The sequence below is a fragment of the Helianthus annuus genome, chromosome 6 (assembly GCF_002127325.2).
Source record: "Helianthus annuus cultivar XRQ/B chromosome 6, HanXRQr2.0-SUNRISE, whole genome shotgun sequence".
Lineage (NCBI taxonomy): Eukaryota > Viridiplantae > Streptophyta > Magnoliopsida > Asterales > Asteraceae > Helianthus > Helianthus annuus.
The window spans coordinates 34,970,648-34,977,046 of NC_035438.2; the positions used below are offsets into that span (position 1 = coordinate 34,970,648).

General features: G+C 35.6%; 1 long non-coding RNA gene across 1 annotated transcript; it reads left to right on the forward strand.

Moving 5' to 3' along the window:
• The first annotated feature begins 1,059 nt into the window (after positions 1–1,059).
• On the forward strand, positions 1,060–5,340 carry LOC110865201. The gene is made up of 3 exons (XR_002550443.2): positions 1,060–1,499; positions 2,087–2,161; positions 4,664–5,340. It is a non-coding gene; the product is annotated as an uncharacterized LOC110865201 (long non-coding RNA).
• The last annotated feature ends 1,059 nt before the right edge of the window (positions 5,341–6,399 follow it).

Here is a 6,399-nt window from a genome sequence, read left to right on the forward strand (position 1 = left end):
AGATGATGAGAATCCATATTGATGGTTAAAAAGGAGCAAAACGGTAATTTGGTCACGCGTTGACAATAACCGTTAGTTTTGAAAGACACTTTATGGCGTAACCCATAATGGGTCAAACGCGTTACGAAATAATTTATAAGTGAAATAACCGTACAGTATAAGTCGAAGCAAGTCATGTGGATGAGATAGTACTAAATATCATCTCGCAAAGATAAACGGTCATTTAGACCTGTAACGCTCCACTTTTTCGTAACTTTCCTTAATTAGAAAACGTGTCTTGCAGTTCTATTTTTGAAGCTTGTTCCTTTGTAATCGCATTTCGTTTCACACCATTATAAATCCGAGACTTCGATCGTAATAAAACTAATTATTTCATACTAATTATACTTCGTTTATCTTTTCATGTTTAAACATTTTATACATTTGATACATACTTGTGCTTTGGCAAACACATGCGTAACTTACAGTCAATACGTGATTCTAGATGTCCTATCCGTGCAAGCACTTGATTCTACATTCATGATACACCACCTATACTTTATCTCATACAAACTTATTTAATTTCCTGTTTTATGTATAAATTAAACATTAATATATATATATATATATATATATATATATATATATATATATATTATTAATAAATTAATTTTAGTAATACATGATATACTCAAAAAAATATATATATAAAAATAAAATGCCAAATAGCCCTTTTGGCCAATCGAGTTCCACAAGCTAAAAGTCAAGACCAGATTGTTTTTTTTTATTTTGTTTCTTTTTGTCCATTCTTTATTATTAATTTAATAAGTTAGTATTGTGTTATAATATAACATGTCTAAATATGTAACCTATTATGTGTCACAAAAAAAAGAATAAATAAATAAAGATGGAAGACATTAGCATGCAGTAGCAATTATGGCTGGCATGTGTTGCCTTTTTATTTATTACCTCCCCATTTAATTCCTTTCTTGGATTAAACAACCTCCTTGTAATATCATAATACCCCATTAATATGTTTTTAGTAGATATCACAAAATAATAAAAGGGAAGATATTTTTGGCAGCCAAACAGCCTCCTGGCCGCTAATATGAAGACAACAATAATATTTTTTTTAGTTTAATCCCAAACCAAACTCAACTTCTGCTCTCTCTCGATTACTCTCTGGTCATCGGAGAAAACCGCAAACCATCGGAGCTCAACCGGAGTCCACCGGAGCCGCCCGAAGTTCGCGACGGTATCTCAACACCCTCATACACTCTCCAACTCTCTGTCTTCTATAACATAATCGCCGGAATACACACCTCGTTTTAATCTCGAGTCGCCGCCGAAGGTTCCCACAACTCGTCAGAGTTCCTTTGATCCGTCGGAGAATAACGAACCTTACCGGAGGTGCTTTAACGCTGCCCGAGGAGCCTACACGTGTGGGAGTTGCAGCGGACTCACCGGAGACCTACCGGAGCTCGGAGACGACATCGCGACGAGAACCATTCACGGCTTTGGTATACATTTCTTATCCTTTCGTTTTGTTCATTAACTTTCTGTTAAAATACAATGACATCAAATTTATAATCGTTCAATTAAATTGAAAACTTGGGAGTTTACAAAAATAGTTTACATATGTGTTCTTGGTAAATGAGGAAGACGATACCGAACCGTTGTTTAAAGCGAATGAAAAATCCATTTTATTTTCAAAGCTAAGGTCTTGGCTTATTGGCTGAGATGTTGTTTGTTGAATCGGAGGTAGTGGGTTCGTTACCCGCCTCCGGTAACTTCGGTGCATATTGATTTTATTTCCAAAAAAATTCCTAATCAATTTATAACAGTTTATTTTTTTTCGTTATTAAGTTTCACTTTTCTTTTTTTTATATACATATTTTCTGTAATCCTTTTCCTTTTATAATTTTTAAAAAAAGGATTAATAATGTAATAAATTAATAATAAATTCTTACAATACTTCTATAACATTATATGTTAATAATTAGATAAATTATAAATACCAAACTAATTAAATTGTGACCCATTAAACATTAGGAATATCATTTAACTTATATTAATGAGTTCGTTACGTGTTATTCTAAACATCTAGGATAATCGCTTTGCTTGTTCTCTTGGATTTTCTCCAATCTTTACTCGTGCGTTCATGTACACAAACACAACCAATGTGAGTATACTTGCAACCCCTTTTTATGTTTACCACTTTTTGGGGTGTAACATGTTTTACTATTAAACTACACTTAAACTTATTCTTTATGCAATGCACAAAACAATCCTTATACATGAATACTATGCTATGATACTTGATGCTTACGTGGACCATACTTATGTGATATGTTTTAGTCATTAGCTCTCACGAGCCTCCCTTCGACATGTATAGCGCTATAGGAGTAACGCACCGCCCCCCTTAAACTTGGGTCATGTTGAATTAATTAAACTTTCTTGCGTAAACAGAGGTTGGCTAGAAATATTGCATGTCACGTTAGGTTGATCTCGTATAAACTAAGTTGCCATGTGGATTCGTTTTAAACTTTTATACTTATACTTATACTTATGCTTAAACTTGTATACTCGCCTTTGCTTTTGCATTGAACTTTATTTTAAACATGTTACAGGTTGAGGATGATGATGCTATGAAATGAAGTAGCGTTGATGCCTAGATACATATATAGACGTTTAGGTTTAATCGTTGTATCAATTTTGATTATGAAATGAAATCAGTTTATTTAATATTGTCACAAATAGCGTTATGATGTCTCTAGCAATCTTCACACTTCGTCTCATCCCGATGTTTCCGCCATTGGTTGGGGTGTGACAGATTGGTATCAGAGCCATAACTATAGGGAATTAGGAAAAGTAGAAATGCTTTTACCTAGTCTATAGTTTTAGAGCCTTTTCTTATGTTCTGTTTGAAACTACATGCATGCCACTTTATGTGTTTCTTATTTATTCTCTTTGAGCCTTTTAAACATATATGTCATTTATCCTTATGTATCATACTTGACATGCTATTCTTATGTGTTAATACATGTTTTATTATGTGTTAATATTTGTTTTAATATGTCATTCTTTATGTGCCATTCTTGACATGTTTAAACTTGTTTGTTTAATCTTCAACATACGCTTTTCCTCATACATTTTACTTGATTATTCTAAATCCACAAACACTCGTATTATACAAAAGAGACAAGTTTACCAAAATAGGCGTGAAACCCACAATTTGGTGAACAACTCTCAATCCATCTACTTTTCCTTTTTACATGAAATTCACCATCAAGTTAGTAGTGAGATCCTCACCTCGATGGAGAAATTCAAATTTCAAATTCTAGTGGACCCTCGTCAAAGTGTTGAAATTAAATTTTGACCCGACGAGTACCAACCACACTTAGGATACTAAATCGCCAAGTTAGGGGTGAAACCCACACCTTGTCGACTAGTTCCACTCCTTGAATTTTCTTTTTTTTTTTATATAAATCCCGCCAAGTCTCGAGTTTCGATTGATTTGGGACATGTAGTAACCGGAAGGGTAAATACCGTTAACCGACTTGTCGGCGAGAGTATTCCACCTATTAGGCCAAATCATGCTCCTCAAATTCGAAAGACTTTTCGACCACTTTGGTTAGTCAAAGTTCCGTTTTGGAACCATCCAAATTTTAATCAAACATGTGTTTCTATTATGTATCTTATACGATGCAATCTTTCAAATTCAATTTTACTTTCGATATTTTCTTCTCACACACACAACATATTAAAAATTTTTTCATACATTTATACATATGCATGATTTCATATAATTTAAATTCATATTCCTTGTAACGACAAATGGAGATATATCTTCGAGATAGGAGTGATTTCCTTACCTTGACGATTAACTCCACCCTTTTTTTTTTTCTTAAAACGACCTCACCAACGAGTTAGGGGTGATTCCCTTACCTAGGTGATCGTTACCAAAACTTTCCTTCAAAATATTTTATTATGTAAACCCGATCATGTTTTATATCTAAATCACTTATTATTATTCAAATTGCCCACTTATACCAATTTCAAAATACATTGTTTTATCAAACGTACTTCTTAACCTACAATCTATTTTCACTCAACTCATATACACGAGATTCTTAATCATGTCTTAAAACGTTTTATTACTCGAACTTCAAAACCTTACGAAATGCTACCTATCAAATTAATCGGTCCAATGAAACTCTTGCCCATGAACTTCATCTTCGACTTAATCACTAAAATATGCTCACATTATATCGTCATACTAGAGACTTCCATTCTTAATTGAAATGAAACCAACCTTTCTCAATTACATCTAGGATCTTATAGATATTACAATAGAGTTTTGCCAAAGACTATTTAAAAAAAAAAAAACAAATCATTTGATAAATTTTTTTAAGATCGACGTTTTCACAAGAACCTCCAAAATTCAAAATTTCTTGTTTGAGTGCAAATGAAGCGAACTTATTATTTTCGAAAACTTTTCTACACCGCTTAAGTCGTTATTCAAATTTCAAAACACGTGGGCAAGAAGACTTCATGGGGATCGATAACCTTCAACATACGTGATGCGTGGTTGAAAACCGGCGTTCGTTAATGCTTAAGTTGATGTTTTTACTTGGATTTTAATCTCGAATAGCCTACTTTTAATTAGATTTGTGTTTTACAGGTTTAATGAAGTTTAAGGAGCTTTTCGGGAGCTTTGCGGGTCACCGGATCGAAAACCGGAGCACCGGGATGCGTTACGGATCAACCGGGAGTGATGGAGCGAAAAAACAAGAATCGTGCAAACAAGAGCCCGTCGCCGACGGCCAGGAACCCGTCGGCGACGCCTTCTGGAATTGCCCGTCGCCACCAAAATCGCGTATACAGGTGATTTAGCCGTCGGACGCAGGAGACAAAACCAAAGCCCGTCGCCGACGGGTTGAGGGCCGTCGGTGACGGCTTGTCAAAAGCAGAAACGCGAATTTGGGGTTTTGAGGTGTTGGGATCGATTCTTATTGGAGGTTGACTATTCAATTCGGGGGTTACACTTTTGGGGGAGTTTGAATCTTGATTTTGGAGCCTTGTTCACCAACAATTCCACCTACCATTCCATCTATCAACATCTCCTACCCGAATCAAGAATCATCCATCATCATTCAAGGCAATCTTGATTCCTAACCCTAGTTCACCCAATCATTCACCATTCCACCATCACCATCCATCACCAACCTTCATCATTCATCAATCATCCAATCAAGCTTCAAGATGACTCCATCCGCATTCCAAACATCCGGTGATCAAGTTGCATCAACCATGAGCGGCTAATCATCTCGGTTTCACCCCGGTGTAGGTAGTTGTTAATTCTAGGGTTTCGAATTGTTCTTGTTTTAACTTAGTGACAATTTGTATTTGGTTTTTGAAACTCTTGACAATAGTATTACATTTGTTACGAATTCGTGAATTGTCGAGCGATGTTAAAAGTTATGACTTTGCGAAACGGTGATATGTAATTGTACATTGTCATTGTTAGGATTTACTTGTGTTGATTACAAAGTGTCTTTTTGTCCGTTCTTCGGGGCGTTGATAGTTAGTAGCACCTAAGTCACGGTACACTAAATCCGTTAATCAAATGCATTTGAGTTGAAACTAGAATTTGTAGAAATCCTAGGTTAATAATTACCGAAACCGGGTGTGATTCCCTTTTAATATTATTATTCTCGTATCTAGAAATTCTTGCAATCGTTAAGTAGTAGTTGTTAATTAAGTAATTCAATTTCAGTAGTCCAAATTCACATCTTTCTTCTAAACAAAAATATAAAAATATCTGGCAAGCTTCATAATTGTGACAAGTTTTTATAATTCAGTCAAATCCATACACAAACCACATACTCTTCGTGGATCGACCCCTTACTACCACTAACACATTGTTAAGGGTAATTTGGGCTTATAAATATTATCTTTGACCGGAGCGCGACACTCCGATCAAATTTTGGCGCCGTTGCCGGGGAGTGCGTGCGCTTTGTGTTTGGATATTGTTTGAATTTTTTTTTTTGTGATTAACTGTTTAACTTGTTTAGCTTTCTTTTTGTATTGTCTTTTTCCTTGTTACGCGGGGTGTGTTACTTGTGCAGGTTACAGGTAGTGCATGCGTACACGAAATTCCGGGAGGACTTCACCTTTAGTCTACGAACCGGAAATCGAAAGACTCGCAAGAAGGAACCTAGCAAGCCGGTTAGAAGCAACTCTTGCTTCTAATCAAACCAACCAAACACCACCACTCACACCGACCATTGAAACCGATTCAATGGCAAACCACAACTCCAACCAAGACTTTAATCCTAACCAAAATCTCCATCCAAATCAATTCCAATCCCGAGGAACCTTTTATCCCGCCCAAAACACCCAACCTATACCTCAAGA